The following is a 14,807-nucleotide window of genomic DNA, read 5'->3' as shown; positions in this document are numbered from 1 at the left end:
CAAAGTTTATACGCATATATATTGAATAAAAGATTAACCAAATAGGCAGAAAACGAAGGGAAAATAACAGAGGAACAGGCTGGTTTTAGAACAGGGTTAGCACAGCAGATCACATTTTCATTTTGTATGCAATTTTTCAAAAATATCTTCTTCAGAATACAAAACTGTATGTAGCTTTTGTACATTTTAGAAAAGCATTCGACTCAGTCATCAAAATATCTGTGGAATATTTCAAGGAAAAATAGTATTAATGGGAAAATGTACAAGGCTCTCAAAGGAATGTACGATTCAGTAGTTGCATATGCGCATGTGTTCGTGAAAAAGGTACATGCATACTCTGACCTCTTGACTGCCCTCGCGGTCTTAAGCAAGGATGTTTATTAAGCCCCCAGTTATTTTCGTTCTTTATAAATGAACTGGCTACAGAAATTAGTAAAAGAGGAAGACATGGTATACAAATTATTCCAGATGCTGTAAGAAAATGTGTAGAAAAGGCAAGAAAGTTGTAACCGAAATTCTTAGATCACTGAGGAAACTCAATTCAAATGAACTATCTTTTGGAAGCCATTTGATACTCAGATTGAACATATAAGTATACTGACATATGCAGCAGAAATATGGGGGTCAACGGGAAAATATTCATACTTTTGCCATCAAACATTTCCTTAACATTCCTTTACATTCCTCCAACAGAATGGTTTACGCTGAAACTGGTTGATATCCTTTGTAAATATATATATATATATATATATATATATATATGTGCATATCTAAAAGTTATAAAATATTGGTTAAAACTGATGGAATTACCTATGACAAGACTATGCAGACAAGCATATGATACGCCATTACAACAACATGAAAATGGGAAATGTAATTGGGTATCTAACATGAGAAATTACTCACTGAAATTGGGTTTGGGTTGGTTTGATTAAATCAGGAGTAGTGGATTATAATGCATTCAATTGTATGTAACGACAAGGCTGGCATGCCCATATGGAGGAGAATGAAAAATATACATACTTTCTTGGATTTAACAGCAACTTGCTGTCTGAAAAATATCTGTCTGTCATAACACATAAATGACACAGATATGTCAGCCAGATTTAAAACAAGGACTCTGGGTCTGAATGTAAACAAAACTTGGTTCATATCAGCCACAGCAGAAAATAATACATGCCCAGTTTGTAAAATAAACACTTACAAAGATGAACTGCATCTTCTGTTTCAATGCAAAGCATATGAACCCATTTCACAAAAGTGCAACCTGTTTCAGGCACCTGTTGTCAGGACACAAAAGCCTAGATGATGTACTGACAGTGCAAAAATGAACAAAAAAGGCAACGCCTTCAAGACTCACTTGTGATACACTTTTAAAAAAATCCAAGCTTTTCATGTATTGAGTATAATGCATTTAATGTTATATTTATATTTTTGGTATTCTCTAAACTTGGCACTTTGATCTGATATTCGACCCAACAAAAGATCTGTCATTATTATCATTTTTTGTTCAAACAGGAACTTCTTTTGCTAAGCATGGAAGTTTAATTTATTGCAAACGTTTTGGTGTAGACAGTAGAACAAGGGAAATTACTCTGCTGGGGAACTTAGTTTGCTTTAAACTGATCTTTCTCATCTTAAACATTACATTTTGAAATTATACTCAATATATAAAAAGCTTGGATTTTTTTTTAAAAAGTGCATCACAAGTGAGTCTTGAAGGCCTTGCCTCTCTTGTTTCAAAATGTAATGCTTTAGATGAGAAAGATCAGTTTAAAGCAAATTAACTCCGCTAGCATTACAGAGTAATTTCCCTTTTTTACTATCTGCACCAAAACGTTTGCAAAATAAATAAAACTTCCATGCTTAGCAAAAGAAGTTCCTGTTTGAACAAAAAATGATAATAATGACTGCTCTAGCTGTTGGGTCAGAATATCAGATCAAAGTGCCAAGTTTAGAGAATACAAAAAATATAAATATAACAGTAAATGCAGTTTGCATATAATTAGGCTTCATTCTTTTTTTTTTTTTGTGCCCATCCCAGAGGCGCAATATTGTTTAAAACAAGATGACTGGAAAGAACTGAATTTTTCATATTTTTATGCCAAATTTGGTGTCAACTGACAAAGTAGTTGCAGAGAAAATGTCAATGTTAAAGTTTACCACGGACACACAGACACACACACACAGACAACCGAACACCGGGTTAATAGACTCACTTTGTTTACACAAGTGAGTCAAAAATTAATCAAATCATTGGTAAAGTATATTGCAGAAGCCAATAAAATGAGAAAGAGTTTGATTCCAGTATAAGAAATATTAGACCAGACCTTTTTGTGAATGTGTGATTTAAGTTTGATGTGTAAATGTGCAAAATAATGTTTGAATTACTTATTTATTTTCTACAGGCGTTTCGTGTACTTTTATTTCGCAAGAAGGATGTAATTGTGTACACTCATGTCACAAAAGTTATTCGGCTTATGACATTAAAAAGTTTCAGTGTTCAGTTCAGTGTTTGGTCAATTCTGCAATCTTAAAAGTGAAACCACAACTGAGCTGGAAAAAGGAAAGCAAGTGAATACAATTGTCCTCGACTTCTCCAAGTTCTTTGACAAGATCAACCACGCCCTGCTTGTCCATAAGTTACAGCGCTATGGAATTAGAGGTCAGCTCAACACCTGGATCAATTCAAAGCTTTCTTGAGGACAGGCAGCAAGCAGCTGTGGTGGACGGAGTCACCTCAGCATACATTCCAGTCAACTCAGGTGTTCCCCAGGGCTCGGTCCTCGGCCCTTGTCTCTTCCTTCTCAATGACCTCCCAAATACTATCAAATCTAAGGTCAGATTATTTGCAGATGACACCATGTGCAACAAAATAATCAAGAAGGAAGCTGACCAGCAAACACTCCAAGAAGACCTAGTTTCCCTTTCCATCTGGAAGAAACAGTGGGCCATGCAATTCCACCCACAAAAGTGCTCCACCTTGAGTGTCAACAGAAAGAGGAAAAAGATTGCACCAAACTACAAACTCCATGGCCATCCGCTTGAAAACGTCAACACCACAAAATATCTTGGTGTGAACATCCAAGACAACCTACCCCATCAAAGCCAACAAGACCTTAGGCTTTCTCCGTCGCAACTTGAAGATAGGAAACAAGAAGATAAAGGAAACTGCGTACAAAGCCCTTGTTTGACCTATCCTTGAGTATGCTGCATCTGTGTGGGACCCCTATACAGCCAGTGACATCCAGGCCATCAAAAAGGTCCAGCGCAGAGCAGCAAGATGGGTCACAAACCGACATCGACAGACATCTTGTGTCAGCTCCATCCTTAGCTCCTTCAACTGGTACCCTCTACAAGTCAGACAGAAAAAAATATCACCTGGAGATGTTTTACAAGTTCCACCATGGTCTCATCTCCATCAACTCAGTCTATCTACCAACACCATCAGACGGCAGGCTGAGCTCCAGGAAAAACAACACCTGTAACTACGACATTCCTGACTGCAGGATGCAGTAAAGACAGATGTCTTTCTTCCCCCATACCACCCCAGAATGGAATACACTGCCCCAGCAGGCTGTCACAGCCGAGTCGCTGGACTGCTTCAAGTCTAAACTCGCCTCCTGCCTGTGACACAACAGAGTAGACTCACCCCCCTCCACTACCCTCCAACACCTCTGTTCAGGTATCCCCCCCCCCACCCCCACCCCCACCCCCCTGACTTTTTTTTCCCCCCCTCCACTGGTAAGTAGTGTCATAGAAGGTTAGGGCTGTGCCAGTCGGGTGTATTCCCAGGGACCGCTACGGTAGCCGGATTGGCCTAGCTGGAAATGCGAACACACCAGTGGACTGTGACCCATCTCCCCTATCAGTTAACAGAACATCCCTCAGTTGCCCAGCTAAACTGCGCCCAACAACAACCTCCCACAACACGACAATTTTCATCACCATACTGATGTTGGTCGTTAAGTGGAAGAAGAAGAAGTGTTTTCTTTATGACGTAAATGTCATGATTATTCTCAGTGTCTAAAAAGAACACATTGGAGGTCAATCCAACTTTCCTTTTGAATTTGATTCTTCATTTCTTGACTGATCTTCTTCTTACACGTGACAACCAATCAGTATATTGATGAAACTGTTGTTTTGTGAGAGGCTGCCGTTGGGCGCGATTCAACTAGGCTGCCAAGGGTTGTGCTGTTAGTTGATAGGGTAGCGGTGAGGGGAGTAGAAGGTGGGGGGAGGGGGCAGTCTGCTGGTGTGTTCGCATTTCCAGCTAGGCCAATCCAGCTACCATGGCAGTTGCCAAGAATACTCCTGACTGGCACAGCCCTAGCCTTCTACAACACTACTTGCCAGTTGGGTTAAAAAAAAAAAAAACAACAACCGGGAGGAGCTACGGGGTCAACTTAATAAACAGAAGGGTTGAGGGGGGGATGAAAGTTACTTTGTGAAGTCACAGGCTGGTTGCCAGTCTGGGCTTGAAGCAATCCAGCAACTCAGCTGTGACAACCTCCTGGGGCAGTATTTTTCAATCTAGGATGGTGCGGGAGATGGACATCCGTCTTTCCTGTGTCCTGCAGATCTTGATGATACAATCAGTCATACACTGATAGGGCAGCAGCGTTCAGTGTCCTTCAGTCTCATTTTTAAGAAAACGAGGGACAAAACAACTATCTGAAATAACTGTTCCATGGATCTGCTCCAAGTCTTTGCTGACTTTGTCTCAAGCAACATCACTAACAGGTCAGCCATAAATAATTATCAATAACAGAACGTTAGAAGTCCCAGACATAAGAACAGAACAATACACAAACTCTTTCTTTGTATCGTAAGGACATCAATAGACTAAAACAATTTCAGTGACGATCAGCTGCTGGTATGGGTGCAGGACCACCATCAAAGTGACAGCAGCATGCTGTGTAGACACACACACAGCTACAACCCAGACCCTCATGGACTCAGCTGCCAATATCAGGGTGTGGGTTCCAATCCCTCGCCCTTTCTCCCAAGTTTGACTGGAATATCAAACTGAGCATATATATAGTCCTTCAGATGAGTCAAGGTTCCGTGTGCAACACCCATGGCGCTCTGAAAAAGAACCCATGTCCTCTGGCAAAATTCTGCAAAAGAATTCCAGAAATCCACTCTGATTGGTACACAAATATATATATATATATATATGCATGTACTCAAGGCCTGACTACACGCGTTGGATTATGCTGCTGGTCAGGTATCTGCCAAGCGGATGTGGTGGAATGTATTTATAAATGGATTTGACATAACGCAGTGATTCCTCCTTGAGAAACTCAAACTGAAAGTGAAACTGAAACAAACGTAACATCCAAAGTAACGCATCAAAGTATTCCACGAAGGATTACAATCAATGCGACTTTGAAACACTAAGCATGCGATGACCATTTGACATTTCGTCCCGGACAAAAGAGAGGCGTTGATTCCCGATTCACCAGCAGCTTTGCTATCAATGTATCATTGTCTCCAAAAATGGCAAAATAAACGGAACATGGTTGTGTTGTGATCCACAACCACAATTACCCACCACCCATAGGGCTCCATTGCAAAACACGCGAAATTTTTCGTTTATATTGGTACAATAATTTAGAACACTAAAATAGGACATTACCCACAAATTTATACTTCTAATTACGGTAACTCTAACTGGATACTTACAATCTTCGGACGACAAGAGTCCGGGCGTGAAAATTCAACCGGACACAACACAAGAAAACAATCTAGCCGTTTGAAAACACTTCACTTTACAACTCGCCCAAATAGGGATATAGGCTAGTCGAAAAAGAGGTCTGCTGTTTCGCACGTTCCGTTTCTCTCGATCGCCTTGGTTGCTCGCAATTTCGGAGAACCAATCAGCTTCGAGAGCACAGATCATGTGACGTGCCTCGATGAGGCATGTAAGCACGGAACTCTCCAGCGGTCTATTTAAACTAATGAGGACGTATGATGCATATCAGTATTGTTTCGTAACTAATATTTGTTTCAGTCAAAAGAAAATCATTCAGATGACCAAAATGATTCATGCTGTCTAAATTTTATCCTATATTTGGAAGAAAAAACTTCCTAGATTACTTGAATTAATTGATTTTGAAAAAAAAGCCTTTGATTCAGTTAACTGGGATTATAACAATATTTATTTATTTATTAAGACTTCTTGCTATAGCGCATATTCTTGAAGCTCTATGCGCTTTACAATAGCACTATAAAAAAAATAATAATAATAAAAATACAAATAAAATTCACTAAAACATCCCCACAAAAAACATATGCATATAATTTGAAACATAGGTGAGAAAGGACAATTAAAATAGGTCAGGTCAGTTGATTAAATCAAGAAATGCAACAGGTATTTAAAAAATGATAACAACAACAACAACAAAAGCAGACAATCGAAATTGAAAGAACACAAGCACGTATACGCATGCATACATACATACATACATACATACAAAACACACAACAAAATATATAATAAAAGTTCCTGCTAAGCATTTCCCTGAAGAAACACCCCACATTACACACACAGATCAAAACTAGAAAGATGAAACAAATGTTCACACACACACACACACACACACACACACACACACACGAATGACAACAATTGAAACACACAGGCTACAACATCACATGATAAAGCAATATTCATCAAACATTTCTAGTAAAAACGTATGTACATTATTACATTTAAGAACTTGAAATTAAACCTGAAAATATAAAAATGTACGAATTGTAAAAACACTCACACACCTCCACCCCGCCCACATACACTAGCACACACACACACACACACACACACACACACACACACACACACACAACTCATCAACAACAACAAAAGCACAACAGATGGACAACTGAGTAAACAAACTACAACATTAGGCTATTTCATAAAACAGTTCGTGTAAAAAATCTCTCACATACATATTTATACATTAGAAAACACACACACACACACACACACACACACACGCACGCACGCACGCACGCACACACACACACACACACACGCACACACACACACACACACACACACACACACACACACACACACACACACACACGTACCAACTCACCCACCCGCACACACGCAACACACTGACAGACACAAACTCGCGCGTGTGGGCGTGCAAAACACCCGCCACCATCTCTCCCCCCCCCCCCCCCCCCCCCCCCACCTCCCCCCCCCCCCCCCCCCCCCCCCCCCCACAAACACACACACACACACAACACAACACAACACACACACACACAACACAACACAACACAACCACACACCTCTATTTCATTTCAATTTCATACAGCATTGTATGACTGTCTGAACAGGTGTGTCTTCAGGACAGTTTTAAACTGTGAGGGGGTTTCAGAGTAACGAGTTGTGAGTGGAAGCTGGTTCCAAACAGTTGTCGCAAAGTGAGAAAAAGATCGCTTGCCATAAGTCTTTGTTTTGATTCGAGGAACAGTAAAGGTTCTATTGTCTGAAGAAGAGCGGAGTTGTCTGGCAGGGGTATAGACATGAAGGAGATCAGAAAGATAGACAGGAAAATAGGGATCAGTGAAAGAGTTGAAGCAAAGAGTGGATGTTTTATGTTGTATTCTTGCAGAGATTGGGAGCCAGTGAAGCTGTTGGATGAGTGGCTGTACGTGTTCGTGTTTTCTGACTCTGAAGATCAGTCGTGCTGCTGAATTTTAAACCTTTTGAAGTTTGTCTAGGAGGTACTGAGGAATGGCAGAGAGTAAGGAGTTACAGCAATCAAATTTAGACAGAACGAGAGAACAGACGAGAGTTTTGGTTGCATGAGAAGTGAGAAGATGGCGAATGCTACTGATTTTCCTGAGTTCATGGTAAGCAGAGCGACAGATGTTGGACACGTGTTTTTCCATGGACAGAGTGTCAGAAACAGTTACCCCTAGGTTTCTTGCAGCAGATGAGAACTGAATGTTTGTGTTACCAACAGACATAGAGGAGGAAGCAGAGTCAGGTAATGGTTTGTTCTGTGAGTGAATCAGGAGGACTTCAGTCTTGTCATCATTTTGTTTTAGTTTATTTGCTGTCATCCAATGCTTGATGTCAGTAATGCATTCTTGAATGTTGTTAATGGTGTTATTGATCTGGTCAGGTGTACACGAGTCATATAATTGTGTGTCATCGGCAAAAGATTGGCTTTGGACGTTGTTCTGAGCTGTGATGGTACCAAGTAGCTTTGTGTACAAAATGAAGAGCATGGGTCCCAAAACTGATCCCTGGGGGACTCCGAATTCTAGAAGAGAAGGTTGAGAAAGGTGTTTGTTAGTAACGACAGTCTGGGTTCTATTGGACAGATAAGATGAAAACCATTTCAGTGTTGTGTCAGAAACGCCAAATGAATGAGAAAGACGATTAACGAGGATGTTGTGATCGATTGTATCGAATGCCGCTGAGAGATCTAAGAGGGTGAGGACAGAAAGTTTACCAGTATCTACAGACAGCAGAATGTCGTTCATAACTTTCAGTAGAGCTGTTTCAGTGCTGTGGGAAGGGCGGTAGGCAGACTGTGAGACAGGAAACAGGTTGTTGTGATGCAGATATTCAGAGAGCTGGAGGAGGACAATCTTTTCTGTGACCTTGGAAAGAAAAGAGAGATTGCTGACAGGACGATAGTTTTTGAGGGTGTTTACATCGAGAGTCGGCTTCTTGAGCAGTGGTGTTATAAGGGCTTTTTTTTTACACATCTGGGAAAGTGCCTGACTGAAGAGAGTTGTTGATGATGAGGTCAAGGCTGGGAGGAGCACATCAACACATTCAACCAAAAGGGATGTGGGGATTGGGTCAAGTGCACATGTTTTGGGGGCTAGATTTTATAATGATTTGCTTAACTTCTTCCTCTGTGACAGGACGAAAACTGTTGAAAGACGAAGAAAAAAATAAAATAAAATGAAAAAAAGAGAGAGACTGAGAATGGTCTGAAAGCTTCTGGATTTGGAGAGGACTTCCGAAATGGATATCTCATTCTGTACAGATGTCGAATTATTTTGTCATATGTAATCTTAAATGGAAAAAGATCCCACGGTTAATAGAGAATGTCTTCAAGGAGATCCATGGTAATGGCAGTACCACCCGACGCTATTCTGTGTAGAAATGCTCGAATGCAAAATTAGGGAAGACAATGAAATCACAGGTCAAAGGTATACTGATTTTAAGATTAGTCACTTCACAGGTCAGTGATACTCCTTTCACGTTAGAAGGTAAAAATGTTGGAAACATTAAACAGATTTTAATATAAGCATAATTACAAGGAGAAAACATGCAGCAAATGCTTGGTTAGGCGCAAAAAAATATAAACAGAAATATACCTACCACTGATTAAAAATAATAATAATAATAATAATAGTAATAATAAAAGGAATGAAATCCAAGAGTTTATGGGTTATTAGGGCTCTGGTTTATGAAAGAAACTTCTCATATTGAGAGAGAGAGAGAGAGAGAGAAAATACTCGAGATAAATTATAATAGAAGCCAAAAATTTACTAGGAATATGCATCATGGTTGAAAAGAACACCAACACCAACTGACTGGAAGAGTAGCTATATTAAAATCATCAACTTATTTACTTGTGGATTCTTTCACTAAATCCCATGCAGATCAAGCGCAGTTGCAAAGGCTATGAGTTATATGGGACAACAAAAATGAGAAAATTAGAATACAATTATTCATGATATTCAAAAAGTAGGGTTAGGTATTCCAAATATTGAAACATACTTACAATCTTTAAAATTATCAAGGGTACGTAAGCTAATCGATCGTTCAGACTCTTTCTGGAGAGATGTTTTTACTGCACACAATAACTTCTGTTTTTTGCCCGTTTTTTTTTTTTTTTTTTTTTTTTTAAGTGAAGTTAAAAAGAGGTGAGGAAAATACTAGCTGAACCCATACTTTTGAATGAAAAATTCACAATATACCATAAGGATTTTTGTTTGTTTGTTTTTTGTTGTTTTTTGTTGTTTTTGTTTAGTTTTTCTGTTTGTTTTTGCCGTAAGAAGTGGGCAGACCAAAACATTTTCTTTGTTAAAGACTTTGTTGATGAAAATGGTGAATTATTCACGTATGTCTTTTTCACCGGCAATGAATCCGATTCGGAAATAATTTAATGGAATATACAAGTTGCATTCACTCGATTGACAGCCAACTGAGGAAGGCCTGCGTATAACGTGCCGTGTGCGGTCCGGCTGCCATCAGTTAGCCTGCATGGGTATCAGCCACATGGCGCTGGGCGTTCAAAGCCCCGTCGACTCGCACTAGTTGACTACATCTACTGGCATTGATGGCGCCCCAAACTAGCACACCCCCGAGCAGGTGCTTGATCAAAGCAGTTTGCTGCATAACGTTCGTTCATTCTCAGTCGGAAGACTCGTCGTCTCCTGTCGTGACGTTGCAGAAGGAATTGTGATTCGTCACTGAATAGCACGTGGTTCTAATGACGGGCTGGAGTCCAGAATCGATGCTGGGTGGCCTACTACATGGAGCGGCGGTATAGTCTAAGCGGTGGCGCCCTGTGAGGACAGGTCCTCTGACCGGACGTCGAGCGTGCAGCCAGGCCAGCTATACGTGCAGCCAATTGCGGATCGTCTGGTCGGAGACATGTGGCATTACATTCAGTGCCTGGACTGTGGATGAGGCTGAAAGAAAGCGGCTTCGCAGAAGTCGTAGTCAAATAAAGCGGTCCTGGGCTGCTGTCATTCGCCACGGTCTTGGTCGTCCAGTGCGTTGTCTGTCTACTGTGACACGTGCAGTGGCTTCCAGTCTGCCGCCCACGGCCGACTGATGGTGATTCGTGCCACGCTGAAATGTCGTGCAACATCAGCTTGAGATTATCCAACCTGCAGTCGGCCAATAACATTGTTTCGTTGTGTTTGAGTCAGACGGGGCATTTTTGGCATTGAAACGTTTGCATTCAAATCCGATTTGACAGACTGCAGTTTTTCTGGGGTTAAAAGCTAATGTGTTAGTTTTCAGTTCACCGACATCCCCAATCAAAAACATGACTGCCGTGTGAAGCACGCACAAAGAAAAAAGACAACGAGATATTTTCACCACATGAGGCTTCACAATTTGCACGTGCAGCATGCTCTGCGTGTGCAAGCCTCAGTGTTGCTTACTTGACAAGCGTAATCGCTTACAACCCATTTGAATTGTGCGATGATATTACAACTGATGCCTTCTGAACATTACTGCGTTTCTTTTTTTGAACAGTTATCCATCTATCCACACGTACATACATACACATTGATATTATTCTATGTTGTGGCCGAAAAACATTGCAATGCCGGTCGACAGTGACACCTCCCACACACACAGGCACTACTGTAGTGACACACACGCGCGCGCGCACAAACAAACATCAAGAAACGGCATAACAAGAATAACAATGATTGTCACTGAACAAAAACAACAGCAAAAACATTGTCAACAATAACGTGAGTAACAAGAACTATAATACTGACAATAACATCAACAATAATGACCATTTTTGTCAATAATAATTATCATCTCAGCAGTTTTGGACGATGGAACATGCTCAGCTATGCATCATGCATAATTGTGATCGTGCAAGACTAAATCACAATCAGGACAACCATTCTCACAGTGAGAGGGACAGCCGAGAAATAGAGACGACAGAGAGACTTATCTGAACTACAAATGGGTATATCCTCATGAAGATGACATTACTGTACACCAATGATAAAAAAAACACAAAAAACAATTACAATAATAATAACTGATAATAATGGCTACTTGTATAGCACACTATGCAGAAATCTGCTCTAGGTGCTTTACAAAAACACCGCTTTTGTTAACATAAAACATTACATCAAGGTTACATACACACACCAAAATGTGACTACACACACACACACACACACACACACAATGCATAATACATTTTAACATACATAGTGTATCTAACAGCTACCCTAACATACGCAGACATAGGCAGGCACAAACTTACATAAACACATGCACACATTAAACACATTCATATACATGCATGTAGTTATGTACACATACATATGTACAACACATAGTCAAGCACAGCTAACGCAAAGGAAGTGGACCTGCCACAACAGAACTTATTGCTGAGGGAAAAGGTGAGTTTTGAGACGAGATTTAAAAGATGCGAGGGAATCAGAATGACGGAGGTTACCAGGGAGCTTGTTCCACGTCTTTGGCGATTGAAAAGAAAACGATCTGTGTCCATACGTCTTACTTCTGCCGTGAGGTATCCTGAGAAGTCGATTATCAGAGGAAGAACGGAGCTGGCGAGACGGGGTATAGATATGGATGAGTTCAGAAAGATACTTGGGGCCAGATCCGTTGACTGCAGAAAAGGTCAGAGTGGATAGCTTATAGTCTATTCGATCAGAAACAGGCAACCAGTGGAGAGACTGAAGGAGAGGAGAAACATGGTCAAATTTAGAAGCTCTTCAAATGAGTCTGGCAGCGTTATTCTGAATTCGTTGGAGTCTGTCTAATAGATATTTGGGAAGGCCGGCTAAAAGAGAGTTCCAGTAATCCAATTTTGAGAAAACGAGAGAGCATACAAGTGTCTTGGTTGCATCGGTTGAGAGATAGTAGCGGATAGAGCTGATTCTATGCAGTTCCAAATAGGCAACTTTACAGATATTCGAAATGTGCTGTTGGAAGGAAACTGAGAGACTGGTCTAGGATTACACCAAGACTGCGAACAGAAGGAGAAAGTGAAACAGGTGTGCTGTTGATCAGAACAGACTCAGGAAAGGAAGGATGTTGATGAAACGTTTTTGGACAGGCTATCATAAATTCAGTCTTATCATCATTGAGCTCCAGCTTATTGAGAGTCATCCAGTCCTTTAGGTCAGTAATGCACTCCCGTGCATCAAATTCAGCTATCATCATTTAGTTGCAGCTTGTTGAGAGCTGGTGATCCAGTCCTTTAGGCCAGCAATGCACAGGCTCCCGTGTTTGAGTCACCAGTGCATCAAATTCAGCTATGGAAGCCGACTGATAAAGTTGTGTGTCATCAGCAAAGCTCTCATGCGACATCGCACGATAACTGATGACATCCGACACAGGAGCCGCATATAGTACGACAAGAACAGGACCTAGGACGGACCCGCCTGTGGGACACCATATTTTAAGGCAGATACACTAGAGTATCTACCATTTACACACACTTTCTGTGTACGATCTGACAGGTAAGACGTGATCCATGCTAGTGCAGTGTCACGAATACCAAAGGAAGTTTTAAGTCTGTTCAAGAGGATAGAGTGGTCGATAGTGTCAAAAGCTGCTGACACGTCTAAGAGAGCGAGAAAAGATATCTTATCCTCATCAAATCCCGAAAGCAAATCATTCACTATTCTAAGAAGGGCTGTTTCGCAACCGATGACCACGTCTGTAAGCTGACTCAGTGGTGGGAATTAAGTAAACCATTTTGTTCCAGATGAGCTAAGAGCTGTGACAATATGATCTTTTCAGTTCTAGCAGCCGGTTTTGATAAAAATGACAGATTAAAGACAGGTCGATAATTTTTCAAATAATTATGATCCAAAGATGGTTTCTTGATGAGTGGACGTACAACAGCAGATTGGAAGCTTTCAGGGAAAACAACCAGACAGTAAGGAAGAACTGATGACATGAGTAATATGTGGCAGTAGAACATCAATACATTCAACCAACAAAGAAGACGGGACAGGGTCAAGTTCACAGGATTTCGGACAAGCGCTCAGACACACTTTTTTCACAAAATCTACAGTAACCAGTTGGAAACCATGTAAAACAGGACCACTGTATACGCGTTCTTGAACGGGTGAAGAAGGAGACACAACAGAGTCAAGCTTCTCACGAATCAATAATGACAGGAACAATGAGTACCCTCAACAAGAATCATGAAAAAAAACAACAACGCACGTGCTAACAAAAACAATGAAAACAATAGCTGCAATAACACACACACAAAAATGCATTGACCAACGCGCCCCTACCATTTTACATAAATGTAATAAAGTGTCGCCCATGAAAATCTTACAGATGGTCACTCATAGAATATTCTTAATTCACAAAGCAACCAAGCAGACCGGCAAAAGTTAAGCATTCTATAGGGCTAGAGTTTTCAATGTTAAACATGGAGTTTCTATCGTAGTATCTCGAATTTTCAGGACCGGGATGTAAAAATAAAACAGGAACAAGAATTGACGTTTATCTAATTTGAAAAATAAGACATTCCAGCAAAAGAGTAATGTCGCTTCAATGAAGGATTCATGACATCAGTCAGTGTGTGACATTTTTGTACTTTGATCATGCAGCTTACTTTCCGATACTTGCAACAATATCGCAAATGAACTGGCTGAAAATAATTTACGTTTTATCCCATATGCACGGCAAGCTTTTGTTGTAAGAAACAGACGAGTTCTTTACATTCCCATCATCTTTTGTATCAGCATCCAGTCGTTTTTATCAACTGCCGTATAAATTCTAGTTTTATTGTTGGCAACTGAACAATGAGTTTCCTCATAGAATTTTCCAGAGTCGTCTGTGCTGTATGAAATATCAACACATCCAGTAGCATTCTTTTTTATTTACTCTGTTTCTGTGGTTATCTGTTCAGGGGTAATCACCGGCACATGTAGCAGATACATCGACTTCCAACTAATCCAGCACGAGCATCCCGGAGAACCAGCATGCCGAATCAGTTCAGCACCAGAGCAAGCGTCGGAACCAACCTGAAACACTGAATCTTCGATATTCCCTCACATATCCG

General features: G+C 40.6%; 1 protein-coding gene across 2 annotated transcripts in view; it reads right to left on the bottom strand.

The window, feature by feature from the left end:
- The window catches only part of LOC143286057 (uncharacterized), a 36,345-nt gene extending 30,591 nt beyond the window's left edge, over positions 1 to 5,754 (bottom strand). The window contains exon 1 of one of the 2 annotated variants that reach the window (XM_076593601.1): positions 5,689 to 5,754. The gene's annotated coding sequence lies outside the window, so the exon portion shown is untranslated. Of the gene's footprint in view, positions 1 to 1,023; positions 1,041 to 5,688 lie in introns of those variants that run through there. The other variant, XM_076593602.1, reaches the window with a different exon arrangement.
- Between the last annotated feature and the right edge of the window lie 9,053 nt (positions 5,755 to 14,807).

This window comes from Babylonia areolata, chromosome 9, assembly GCF_041734735.1.
Source record: "Babylonia areolata isolate BAREFJ2019XMU chromosome 9, ASM4173473v1, whole genome shotgun sequence".
In the NCBI taxonomy this organism is placed as follows: domain Eukaryota; kingdom Metazoa; phylum Mollusca; class Gastropoda; order Neogastropoda; family Buccinidae; genus Babylonia; species Babylonia areolata.
Note: the sequence above shows the minus strand (reverse complement) of the source record. Positions and strands in the feature narration are given on the sequence as shown.